This window comes from Protopterus annectens, chromosome 11.part0 (assembly GCF_019279795.1).
Source record: "Protopterus annectens isolate FY-2018-M chromosome 11.part0, PAN1.0, whole genome shotgun sequence".
Taxonomy (NCBI): domain Eukaryota; kingdom Metazoa; phylum Chordata; order Ceratodontiformes; family Protopteridae; genus Protopterus; species Protopterus annectens.
Window position 1 is genome coordinate 238,085,339 of NC_056745.1, and position 14,091 is coordinate 238,099,429.

The 14,091-nt window shown below is 38.1% G+C and overlaps 1 protein-coding gene across 2 annotated transcripts in view; it reads left to right on the top strand.

Annotated features, from left to right (window-relative positions):
• The window catches only part of ITPR2 (inositol 1,4,5-trisphosphate receptor type 2), a 2,416,542-nt gene that overhangs the window by 2,204,340 nt on the left and 198,111 nt on the right, over window positions 1–14,091 (top strand). The window lies entirely within an intron of this gene.

Genomic DNA, 14,091 nt, shown 5'->3' on the forward strand with positions numbered 1-14,091 from the left:
TTCCATGTTTCGAGGATCCAGCAGTTTAAAGCTTCACACTCCTTAATTTGCTAGTGTCTGTATTCCGCTCAGTAGTCCAGGGTTATACAAGGGTGGCTTTTGGTGAGATTGTTTCCGATGAGTGCCTCCTCAATAGTTCAAGATTATACAAGGATGGCTTTTGGTGAGGTTGCTTCCGATGAGTGCCCTCTCAATAGTCCAGGGTTATACAAGGGTGGTTTTTGGTGAGATTGCTTCCCATTAGTTCCCCCTTATCTACTCTGCCTCACACACAGATGGTAGCTACAGATGTTTCCTGAATGGATGGGGTGGTGTCAGAGTTAATGAGTGTTGAGGGTCTGTGGTCCAATTAGGAGACAAATCTCTGTACAACTGTATTGGAGCTGATGGTTTCAACAAGTTCTACTATATACACCTTTATGCCTTTCCTACATAAAGGAGAGATCGTGGTTCAGGTAGGCAACAGGTTGCTGATGTGTTATGTCATCAAGCAGAGAAGGACAAAGTCCCATTTCTTGTGCAAGGAGGCCTTGAAGCTGTGGTCCCTGACTTTCCAAAATAACCCCGTTATGGTAGCCCAACTAATCCCAGGTCTGTCAGATGTTACACTAAATAACTGAGTCAACATATAGATTAGGAAGATGTATGGGGAGCTCTTAAATGTGGTCATCATCAACATCCTTCAAGACTGGTGCTTATTAAGGTATATGGGGAGCTCTTAAACGTGGTCATCAGCAACATCCTTCAGGACTGGTGCTTAAGTGTATGGGGAGCTCTTAAACATGGTCATCATCACCATCCTTCAAGACTGGTGCTTATTAAGGTGTATGGGGAGCTCTTAAACATGGTCATCATCAACATCCTTCAGGATTGGTGCTTATTAAGATGTATGGGGAGCTCTTAAATGTGGTTATCATCAACATCCTTCTGGACTGGTGCTTATTAAGGGGTATGGGGAGCTCTTAAACATGGTCATCATCAACATCCTTCTGGACTGGTGCTTATTAAGGGGTATGGGGATCTCTTAAATGTGGTTATCAGCAACATCCTTCAAGACTGGTACTTATTAGAAACATACTCAAGACTCATTGTCCCTGCCCTGTCAAAACAACTGTCATCTACACCTCTTCTTTGTTTTTGTCCCCTAAGAGTTGCTGTAAAGAGCATAAGCATGAGATTGTTCCCCAAAATTATTTTTATAGTCGTATTCTAGGCATAGTGGGTCTGATTTCACTTGTAGTGAAAGTTAACAGTTCATGCCCCACCATTCCTGCTAGTGGCAGTGTGTTCACCAAGTAACAGGACTTCCTTCAGTTTTATATGCACTCCCTTTGCATCTATGTGTTTGTCTCCAGAACTGGTGACCCTAGAATATCTGGAGTATTTGACTTCATTTCTCAGGTGACGCCCCATATCCTCATGAATCCCTCTATGAATTGCCTGTCCACTACCAATTCCAGCAGTCAGTTCTATAAGTGCAGAACCCCTTGTGTGAGGAAGTACCTGCACAGATCCAGGCAATAGGTGATCCCTACGGTCTAATGCCTGTGCTCCCCCCTTTCTTCTATTTTCATCGTAATCCCTTCCCACCTTTCTGACACGATCTTATGTGTCCATGCCATATTTTTCCCTTCCCTTATTTCTTCTGGTCTCTAGCAAGAAAAACTTGAGGGACTGCAGTCTGAGCTCATATCCTTTCCTGTCTATTTTATGCACATTTTGATGGCTTACTCTGGACTCCATCCAACAACCTGATGTTCCTCCCTTCTTATATCTTCTAAAACTGTGTACTTAAGGTATACACTGACTAGGGTATGATGTAGACCCACTCCACTATTCTCTCTTTGCTTCCATTGCTCTCTTATTGTGTCGCTGATGGTCCAGGTTGATTAAAATCTCAGATATTTTTCTTGCTGTGTTGCTATCCGTTACACTTCCTCCAGTTGATATTTCAGGCAAGGGTTATTTTGGCTCAGCTGTGTTCCTTTGCATTAATCTGCACTGAACCTCAACTGTTAACCTTTCCACCCACTTGGCCAGTCTTTCTGGTTCTTTTTTCGATGAATCATTTGCTAATTCTCAACTACAGCCTCTAACGTTATGTAATACAGAAAAAGTTGAACCTGTTCTCTCTTTACTCAGATATGCCTGAAATTAACATGGGGGTGGCCACAGTGGTGCAGTGGTTAGCATTTCCGCCTCGCAGCAAGAGGTTCTCTGGTTCGATTCTTGGCTAGGGTGCCTTCTGTGCGGAGTCTGCATGTCCTCCCTGTGGTCACGTGGGTTTCCTCCGGGTGCTCCGGTTTCCTCCCACATCCCAAAGACATGCTGTAGGTGGATTGGACACTCTAAATTGGCCCTAGGTGTGAGTGTCTGTGTGTGTGCCTTCTGTGGAAGGTTGGGCACCAGGCTGGCAACTCGACACTGTAAAACTCCACTGCCAATCATGAGCAGACAGGTGATCCACTGTGGCGACCCCTAACCGGAAAAAGCCGAAAGAAGAAGAAAGAGGAACAAATTCAGTCTTAACTCCCAACATAGTTTTCTAGGCCTATTCATTCATTTTATCATCGGTCTTCTTACCACAGGCATCTGTGGTCCATCCTTTAACCATGCTGCAGTGCAGTTCCTCCATCTTCGTCCTACTTGGCTCTCTGTGTCTGGGATCGTGGTGGAACACTGTTAGAGTTAGTGGTACTTCACTGTTGAATTCTGCTGTACCACAGTCATAAAACTGGATCAAGTTTATCTGACAACTGCTGGCTGTCATCAGTGTTGCAACCCAGTGAGAAATATATCCTTGCTAAAAGATTCCGCTGCTGAAGTGGTGGTTTTCATGCAAATAGCAGGCTAGCTAAAGGATAAAGACTTAACCACCCTAACTAGTACAACATAGGCGTTATTTACAGTATGTATTCATTTGTAGTCTAAGGAGAAGGTCTGTAGCTTTAGTGACTGAAAATTTTATTGAAAATGCTCTTTGGAGTGTAATGTAGCAATACTGAAATTTCAAAGGAATTCCATCCATTGTCTGGATTTTTATGTTCATTATGGTTCTTGATACAGTGTTTGACTCGCCCAGTTCAGGAATGACTGGACTCAAAGCGTCTTTCTAAGGGAAAACATGATACAGAAGAGTTAAGTGACTAAGAGTTTGTTTACTGCTAGTTGTGCCTCGCCAGATCAGAGTGATTTGCCAGTAGCATCCAGCAATGGGCAGACTTAAAGCATATAAAAGGGTGAGTTTTAAAAATAGAAGTCCAGACTTCAGGAATTCTCAACCCCCAAACAATAATTAATAATAATAATAATAATAATATACCTTGTGTATTACGTCAGACTCAATGAACATGACACTTCTAATAGTAAATGAAATAAAATGACATTTTTCAGAAAATAGTGAGCTGTTATTTAATTGCAATCAAGACTTGAATAGTGTTTGCAGAAATTCTCTGTAGATGTTGAATTGGCTGTGTAGCCTGAGATACAGGACACCTGAGCTTTCTGTGATGGACCTTTAAGAGAAAAATTAAAAGGACGGTTAAAGTTTGCCTAAAATATCTTTGGTTATAACTACGTTTATTCCTGAACGTAATTACATGTGTTTGTAGCAATGAAGCAGATAAACATTGCAGTGATAAATCAGATCAAATATGTGTGATGCATCTTGAACTAACACAGATATGCAAGTTTTATGAGCTAACTAAAATAAGACGCGACGTGGACTGCTGCCCGAGCTCAAGTTACATTCCTGATGTGTTTGCTGTCACAAGTGAATCTTAGTCCAATTTCAGTTGCTGAAGACGTACAGTATTTTTCATATTTAAGAACTGAAATTCTGACCATGCATATGATAATTCATCAGACCCTAAGCAAATACAAATGGTCGTTGTCATACTTGCTGTGTTTATTTTTTTCCACGTTAGACTCCTAGGATTGAGTGACGTGAAAGCAGTCAACAAAAAAAAAAAGAAAATGGAAACAAAAGAAACAGAAAATGTTTTACAGCAAGGAAATGTTCTTTTAATGTAAAAGAAACCTGACTTTAACTGCTGACTTCAGCTCACATTCTGAGCTGCAAGGTGCTCCCTTGCATATGGTGAGAAGGGTTAAGAATGTAGGAAATTAGGATACCATTTGAAATCTCAGCACCTGCTAGAGCATGTCCTGAAATATGGACACTGAATGTCCGAAAGAACTGACACATATATTAAGTCAGAGATGACACTTCTCAGAATATTCCCTTTTCTCTGAGGTATGGTGATCTTGAAGTTGGCATAAATAAATTTGGGGTGTGGGGGCTTGCCCTCCCTGCGAAAAGAAATTTAAAGGAAAAGAGTGATTTTTTGAAATTCTCTGTTCTCCTGTGTTATTTGATCCCTTTTTTTCTGGATTTTTGGCACTCAACATTTTATGTGCCAACATTTCAACTGGGAGCCAGGAAATTACAACTAGACATTTTATCTGTGACTAGTGGCATCAAACAGAGTAAAAAAAGCAGTTCGTTATTACAAATGTGAGACACAATTTTATCAGTTATTACACTTTGGAAATAACCTGCAGTTCACACAAAAACACTGAATTCCAAAATGTAATGTTAATGTATTTCAACTGCTTTTCAATGCAGGGGTAGTCCACCCCTTGCATTTCCCAGTGATGGTGACTGCTCCCCCTCCCCGCACATCTCTGCCCTGAGATCTCTTTACCTAGTAGTGTGTGTGTGTGGGGGGGGGCACTGTTATGGTACTATAATCACAGATTTAGTATTTTTTCCCACATTTGTACTTTTATTTCCAGTATTCCAAGGTTCACAGTTATGGTCCTTGAAATTTCAGCAGGCGCAATAAGATGTGTATCACAGGCTGTTGGTAGTTACAGAAATTAAACAGAGGAGGGAAAAAGGACTCTTCCCATCACGTCAAAGCTTAAATTTTGCACTGGAATTAGTCCCATTTTTACGTTATCTTCCCTTTTCAAGGAAGAGTCTGATAATTACATCTCAAAAATGATGAACTAAATAGTGAGCATAACTCCGTGGACATAGAACAGAAAACCATGCAGTTATAAATGAGTAAGTATCAACTGAAGACAAGACTGCATATGTAGAGTAGCATTAAAATAATAAACATTATTATCCATCGTAGCTAAGGCTACTTGTTCAAATGCTGCTATTTTAAAACCTTAATGAATTCATAGAATGCACACTGCCTATATTACAAGGCTCACTCTTTTTTATTCTTCTGTTTTTCCACCTTGTCTGTGCAGTTATAAATCCTCTGTGCTGTTGGTGTGCCACTGCACCATCCACTTAATATTGTGCTGGTATTTTGCTCTAGTTTATACCAGAGATGTGAGGAAGCACAGGCCTAGTGCACTGTGCCCACACATCAACAAATTCACATGCAAGCTCTTGTGCTTTTCCTAGTCAGCTTTAATACTGTAGTTACATGCCTGAAGGCAAAATCATGTTTGCTGTTGATGCTGTTTTTAATATTGCATTGTCCTTAAGTTGGGTGTATATAGTTCTGTGTATGCCTTTACAGTAATCTGCTGTTATCAAAAACATAGATTTATGCTGAGTAAATACAACTTATTGAATTTTATTGAAGATATTTATAGTGTGCCTGCACATGCTACCTTTTTATTCCTGTTAAAGCTGTGCAAAATTCGGTTTTGTCATTACATCCTGTTTTGGTATTCCCTTTGTAAATGAAGTAGAGTTTTAGTTCTGTTTATTTCCACATATATATATATATATATATATATATATATATATATAGAGAGAGAGAGAGAGAGAGGGAGAGAGGGAATAGTCACATAGGTTACTAATATCCATTTAGGAGTTTATAACATTGTCAGTATTGGATGTCTGCTGACATTTCAGGTATTGCTGTTTCAGATTAATATACCATCAGAAATAAATAAAGGAAAATTGAATATCATTCCATTTCTCTAATACAGAGTTTCCTGTATGACATAGGCCAAAAATGGTTAATTGCCTTAAACCACATCTGCAGTATTTTAATGGTATTGTACCCTGATCTGCATTGCTCTGTTGCAGGGTAGTCTTCCATTTTGCCTTCATGGCTCTCTACCCAGCCTCACAGGATGAATTTAACTTTTCATAGACCTCTTCTGTTTCATTAATTTCATCTCCCAACTTCTTACGCTAGCTGTATTGAGAATCCTTTGACAGTGATTTAATTCCTTTCCTAAAGCTCCCATGCTCTTTAGCATTTTCAGAATATATTTATATTTTCTACCCACTCTTGTTCTCACCTATTTTTTCCTTTCCTTTTTATTCTAGCCTGAGTACAAAACCATCATTCTTATGTGTAAACGTTAGTGATATATTGGTTACTTTGTCATTACACTCTTCCTCCTCTGTATGTCCTTTTCATCTTTTTCTTCCCATTACGTCCTTCTTTTCTGTTTGCCATCTGCTCTTTAAAATAGTCATTGGATCTGTGTTTTCATTATGTTTTGTGTATTGGACACTGTTATCTATGTGTTTTTGATTTCAATATAGAAAAGTAACCAAATTAGAGATGATGACTTTTTAGTAGTCTATGGCACAAAACTACTTTGCTGTGAAAGTTTGTAACAAAGCTTAACCTAGACTGATTTTTTTTTTTTTTTTAATGTTTCATTAGTTTAATTTTTTTATAGCCCAGTGATGCATGTTCTGCCCTACCAGCAGAACATGTTAAGTCAGACTTATTTCAGTCTTGGTTCAACATATTTATGATTTCCAAGATATTAAATTAAGTGCAGTATTTTGAAATAGCTTTTCATTCAGTGACTCAACTTATCAAGACAATCGAGGATGGTCCAGTTTTCAAAGCCTTAATCCATCCATCCTCAACCCCTTTTCCCATTTTGCACATGGGGTCAGGTTGTCACTTCCACAGTGGCAATCACATTGTGCCAAGGTTTACTCCGCCAGGTGGCTAGCCTTGCTGCAGTAGTTCATTTGCACCACACACTCGCGCACACATTCTCACCTTTGGCCAATTTACAGTGTCCAATACACCTACTGCATGTCTTTGGAATGTGGGTGGAAACTGGAGCACCCCGAGGAAACCCACATGACCACAGGGAGGACACACAGACTCTGCACAGAAAGAATTGAACCGGAGAACTTCTTGCTGTGAGGCAACAATGGTAACCACTGCACCAACCCAGCCTTAACATCTTTACACAATCTACAGATGATCTCTGTTTGCTGCAACATGTTTAAGTTAGTCATGTTTAAAAATGTTTGAAACTGTGCTTGTTGAAAGCACAACCATAAGGAAAACTTTATTACATCTGTAGAAAATATCGTTCTCTAAATACAAAATTACCTGTACTGTATTGTATTATTAAGGCTCATAGCTCAGTTAGTAGATCGTACCACCATTTATCCATTTCCATTGGTATAGCAGTACAAGACAAATTGCTATAACTCCATTGAGTGGAAGTTCTCCTGTTACTCCTTCAAGACTGCCACATGGATTTTTTCTCTGGCATTCTGTAACTTTCCAGCTTCCTCAGATCACTGCCTACCTAGAGTCCCTTAGGCCCCTCCCCCTTGTCTGATCATTGTAAATGTAAGTTCTGCAGCTTTGTCAGGTGACTAGCATTTGACTGGTGCATCACAGGCTTTCTTTACTGTAATATACTAACTATACATTCTGCCATCAAATTTTTACCTTAATACCTAGCATATCACTGTTGACAAAAATACTACTGCATTTGTTGTTTGTTTGTTTGTCTGTTTGTTTTTGCTTTTCATTCTTTTTAACATTGTTTTTCTTTTTCTTTAACTGTGTCCATACTGGACTATTATTTTTAACAGTCTGGCTGCCTCCACTGCATGTTTGTGTCCTTCTGACTGTACACCGAGTTTTCTTTCAAGAGTATATTGTGTCATCTGGCTGGAGGCTAGGATGGGCTCTTCTGTTTTTGCAGTCACAAAATCAAGTTCTTAGGCTAAAATATAAAGTTATAAATGCCAAAATTAAAAAAAAAATACTTAATTGCTATGATATTAAACAAATAGAAAACTGTTAAGTGAATAACTGTGTGTGTACCCAAGAAAGCTCTGTTAATAAAATAAAACTACTAATAAACCATAAATAATAATGGATCAGTGCAAGCTGTCATCGTGTTGGACCTGTCTACTCCAACTGGATAATTCAAGGTGAAAATTACTACTGTGTGAGGCAGAATACTTAGATTGGAGCAAATTGTAGAGGCCTAGAAAACAATGTAGGATGTATGGAGTCCAACATCCAGAAAGTCAGTGACTAGCTGTTTATGTCTGAGCCAACTGTAAAGGCTCAGAAAACAGTGTAGGAGGTATGGAGTCTGACATCCTGAAAGTCAGTGTGACTAGCTGATCATGTCTGACAAGTCGGCATACCAAGAAGAGCAAGTTACTAGTAAGAGTGACAGCAGAAGTTATGAGGAAAAATTTGAGATTAATGATGATCTGGAAGGAAGCTGAAAAGAAACTGCCTGTGTATGAATTATTTTGTCATGTATTAGCAGGGGTGTGTCATCTAAGGGAGTTTGAATTTTTCGACATTGGGCAGATATATCAAAGGAGGATATTTGCAATTTTAGCAGCACAACAAATATTTCTTATCTTATACCCCTTTAGATAAGTTATCTTGTCTTTGGGAGAAAACCTAGTCTTATAATCATTGTGTAATAATCTGCAGGAGCTCTGCAAGGACTTCAGATGCATGGGACCCACTGTGATGGAAGCAGGAAAATTGCAAAAGAGATATATCATTAGTGGCCTAGCTGTGAATTTACTCTGACCATCTGACATTTGGGACAGAAGGTTATGTCTTTGAGCTGTAGCTCCTTTGGTGCAGGATTGGTCTCCCTCAACCCTCATTTACCTATTGTGTGACCTTCAGCAATTCACATAATCTATCAGTGCTTTGAGGCACCTGAGAATTTAGGCTAGGCTCCTCTCTGGTACCCCGAACTGTAAGCGTAGCAAATACCTATGAATCTATGAAAAATCAGGTCGCTTCTTATATTTAGGACACAGGAAGTGTATTCATGGCACTAGGCTTGCTGACTGAAAATGCAAATTTGAAATAAGGAAGCAGCATACAACCGTCTACCTAAGCATATTGAATAAGAAGGAAAAGAGATGCAGTAGTTAAAAAGTATGACTGGGAAGCAGAAAGATGAGAGCCCATTTGTGTGACACGAATGGGAATTCTAACAAATGATGCTAGTAGTACTTATAGATCTGTACAAAAATGCCAGACGAGACTGTAGGAAATGTTTACTATAAAAAGGATACTTTCTGGAAAAAAAAGATTAATGGGTTTGATCATTATGATCTTGTTCTTTAGTAATACAGGTTGAGTAGATGGCCAGTTAGTAATGATATATATTTTTTTCAAATGAGTTTAAAAAAGGAGCTCTGAGTACAGAGAGCAAAAAAATCTGTCAGGCCATGGGGGGAGACATTCCTGCAGAAGTTAGAGAATTTCTGATTAGTAGTCATGTGCCCTTCATTAAAATGAGTTGAGGTAATTCCTTATGTATGTAAATCAGTTCTGATTGTTTAGGATTGCAGGTTAGGTGGATGCAGTTCCAGCAAAGTCCAGGAACATCAGTGAAGGGGGATTATCTATTTTTTCTAGCAGAGCTCTTACGTTTATATGACAAGTATTTAAGTTTCAATTATTATTAGCAGTTAAAGCCATGTTTCTCATCCATATGAATGGTAAGAGGAAGGGCCACAGAAAATGGGTAACAATAGTTTAGCCAAAGGTAGTATGGCAGTACTGGTTAACGTCTTGTGGTATAACCTTTGCCTGATATTTCTTGGAAACAACTCATGTCAGTAAAATATGATGTCAAGCAGATCATCTTTTATGCAAAACCTAAAGTGCAGTATATTCACTGGTCTCAGTTCCTATCCATCCACATAATGTGTAGGCAGGTTTTCAAAAGATTACCTACCAAAATAGGATGACGCTCTGTTTACTACACTATAGAGTTCTTCTTCATCTGTCTGGTAGGGTTGTAAAGAAGAGTGAAGGAGAAAAGGTTGATGAAAGTGTATGAAATGGTCATTGAATGGGGCTGTTTGTGATTCTGGAAACACTGTCCTCCGTGGCTATGGCAAGTAAAGGATAGAGCAGAAAGAACAGATTGGCATAGGTCATTAGAACTTGATAAACACTCGAGAAAGAGAAAAGACAGTGGAATAAAATGTATCTTATATGATAATGTAGTAACAGATTAAGTTATCAAATGTGAAATGGATTGAAGGTTGTACAAATAAATTGCAATTGTAGTACAGGCAGTTTCTTAACTACAGAGGCAAAGTTTCTTAATCATATACAAAGGGATGAGTTTTCTCCCCGGTGTATCCATTCTTATTAATTAGCAATGTACCAGTTTGTTAGTTAAATGCTAGTTTGTTAGATAAATGCTGGAAAAGTTGATAAAAGCAGGATACCTTGTGCTAACATGTTTTGTGCAAATGTTGTACACCATATAGATGTACTGGTCTAAAGTACAGGGCCCCCTTGTCAAACAAAAGATGGATGCTTGTTCTTTATCTTTGGAAAACACCCTTTTGATGATCATTAAAATGGGTTTGTGCAGGCTAGGCTCTGTTTGTAAGGAAAGAAATTAATGTAACACATCAAGAGCTATAAAAAAATGTATATCTTAACCTTCGTTTCATTTAAGGAGTCTCGGTGCCTCAGCAAGCACACTGTAAGAAGAAAAAAGTAGAAAGCAAAACAAAAACATTGCCAGTGTATTTAAATAAAAATACAAAAGTTAAGAAATTTGTCAATGAAATGCATGTAAAGCAATTGATTATGAGTAAGATAAATGTAAAACCGCAATATAGAAATAAATAAATGAAGAATGCATGAAAAATTAATATTGGATATTACCACTGAATATCCAGATCTAGACCTTCACAAGATAATGTGTTATACTTAAATATTTTAGAAGATTCTAACTTATCAAACAATAAAAAAATAAAACTTGTTTTGTCCCTTTCCCTTAATAGTTGTGGAACATCCAACACGCAGAAATTAAAAACATTAGAACTGCTTTAGATGAAAGGATTGCACATGATAGGCAAAGGAATGGAAGGGGTTGCTGTTCTTCACAATCCTGATATGCTCCTGAATCCTTATTTTGTCAGTCTTCTGCTCCTTAACTGGACTGAAAGTCATTTGGATCCATTTTCTGCTGCTTTTATTGTGTTCTATTCAATTCAGTTGGAAACCCAGTTGCTAGAGAGCCAGTTAAGGGTGGGATACGATTCTAGTAACCAGTGGCCAGCTATCTTCTTTCAGGGTGTTCAGGTTGGGAGTGTAAGTTATTCCTGTACATGGTAGCCCTCTGCTGACAACAGGGATTTGATGTGGGAGCTAATAACATATATCTACAGCAATGCACAGCCATGGCAATATGTGCCCTTTCCAAACTGACACTATTACAAATGGTATAATGAAGAGAAGAGAGACACAGCTAAAGGCATAATCAACATTTTTGGAATTGTATGCCAACTTCCAGAGCGTATCCACACCTTCATTACAAGTATGCCCCCAAACACTGGACAGTGCATGTTTCTAAACAATATAACTTTTCAGTACTGCAGCTGATAAAAATCTATAAACTATTGTCATTAGGAGGTTTTCTCCCTGGGCCACCACTGAAAAGGGGAATGCTTTGTCAGCCCAGTCGACATTCCTGATAAAAAAATGAATAAATAAAATGACAGGCTTAAGCCAAAAGAAAACTGCCAACTTGAATTTGGAAAAATAAATATTTTTTTAAGAAAATAAAAAATCATAAGCTCAGATAAATAATGTTATCATATCTTATTACACAGAAGAAATTACACACCATGGTGTAAGCAGTAGAGGTGTGGTTATGCACATGTAAGAGGAGAGGACACCATGTGTAAAGGCAGACTGCACAACAAAAGTGACACAGGGGGGTGGTTCTGCCAACAAAGTGTTGCTTTTAGAAGGATTGAATAGGGTAATGTGAGGAACTAGGGAAGGAGGTTTCAAAAATAAAATAAAAGATGAGCATCCGAAGGAAATATATGTTTTCTGTTATTACAACTTACATTCCATATGGTAAGGACTCATTTAATAACCACATAACAACTGGGAGTGTTGAAAAGTAATAACAGAAATACGTTATAATGAATCACCGGTAGCTAACGTGAGAGGAGTTAAAAACTATTACTTTCTTACCTACATAGCAAACAACAAAAACACAATACCCGCTCAACTCCATACATACTGCTGTCCGATCTCACTACATACACAAATTGCTCTCCTGTTGTCATTTTTACAGTAACTTAACATTTTTATATTAATAGACTTCACTACACCATCATTTTCTTTTCAAAAATAAGTAAATTCCCTAAATGAAATTGTTTGCTATTACATACCTCCCTAAATTCACTGTCCACTGCATATATACAAGCTGTGTACTGTTTGTTGTACGTACTTGTCTACATTTTCATTGTTTTTTACTTTTGTTGCAGTGTCCTGTGTTACACTATTATTTTTATTGAAATTTTTTTAAAATATACGGTCTCTTATTTCTATGTATGTGAGGAGCTTTTCCCCAAGGACATTGCTCAAAAGAGGCTACTGACTCAGTTGGACGTTCCCAGTTAACAAATAAAAACACATCAATGAATATAATAGTCTTAAAATTTTAGATAAGAGGATGGAAAATAGTAATGCTGTGTGTACTCACAGTCATAATATAATTGTGGTGTTGGTGGTGCCCCCTGCTAAAACACTTACCATTGGTTTACTCCACTCTTGGGTAATCCCAGAGCATGCGAGAACATGACATTCTGAGTGTCTTTAATATTATGATGTCGGGACACTGTACGTTTGATGCATCATCCAACTCACATAACATTGTATGACATTATGTATGTAGCACATGTATATAACATTACATAGGGCATCCATATTGTCGCTTTGCTTGCCTGCCATAGATCTTGAACTCTCTGCCCTTTGATTTGCCAGGCTGTTCTAGAGTTTGCCACATTTATTGTGGGGTTGCAAGGTCTGGACTGGTTGTCAGTAGCAGCTCAGTCCATTTGTACTATTTTTTTAACCTGGTAAACCCTGCAATGTGTAAGCTTTATCTTAAATGAGTTACTAGTGTCATGTACCCCATTGGAGCCAGTCAGATTGTCAGGTGAAGAGTTGTTATAGCTGTTCTTGGAACTGGTTTCCAGACTTATGGCAAATGCTGTTTTGTAGTACTTTGTAGATTATTTTCCATAATTCAAACCTATGACAATGAAGCCGTTTTCAGAGGTCTTTCAAGTATAATCTTATGTTAATGCTTTATCTAGTTTTTAAGTTTTCAGTTCTAGCATTTTATACTTTGAGATTGTGCTTACCATTTTGTTATATTATTGTTGTCTATTAATTTCAAATCAAGGGCTTAAAAAGGTTAAGTATATTAATCAAATGAAATTAAATATATTATCTCACACAGAGGAGTATCCTTGAGAGGTAGCCAAAGTGGCGATCTGTGGAAGGATCTGGTGTGATCCTTGGTAGGAATAGATATAAACAGGAGAATATATGTGAACTGTAGGTCAAGCAATGGACAAAGACACTTCCTTCAAAGACTGTAATCTTGATGATCTTTCTCTCTTTTCTAGCATTTCTCTTGCTGTGTCTCAACTAACTAATGTTTGGGCTTGTGCCAGTCATTGGCTTACAAAAAGGGGAACATGAGAGCATTTAATGTTTGTCTTTTGTGTTTTAGCCTTGTAGCTTTAATTTCAGTCTTAGAATATGAAAGAAAACTTACCAATTATTAAAGCTGGGCAGTCAGCCCAGGGCAGTATGTTGTTTGGAAGGCCTATCTTAACTAATGACATGCTCTTCACCACCTTCTGTGACCTCCCATTTTAGCAAACATTCTGCTAGTCATTCTACAATAAAATGAGAGAAGATATGAAGGTTTTATGCCATGCAAAGCAACTCGATATCCTTGAGAGTGAGGAATCACCATGGAACTGACCACCTCTCCCGTAATTAATGGTCTGTCCTG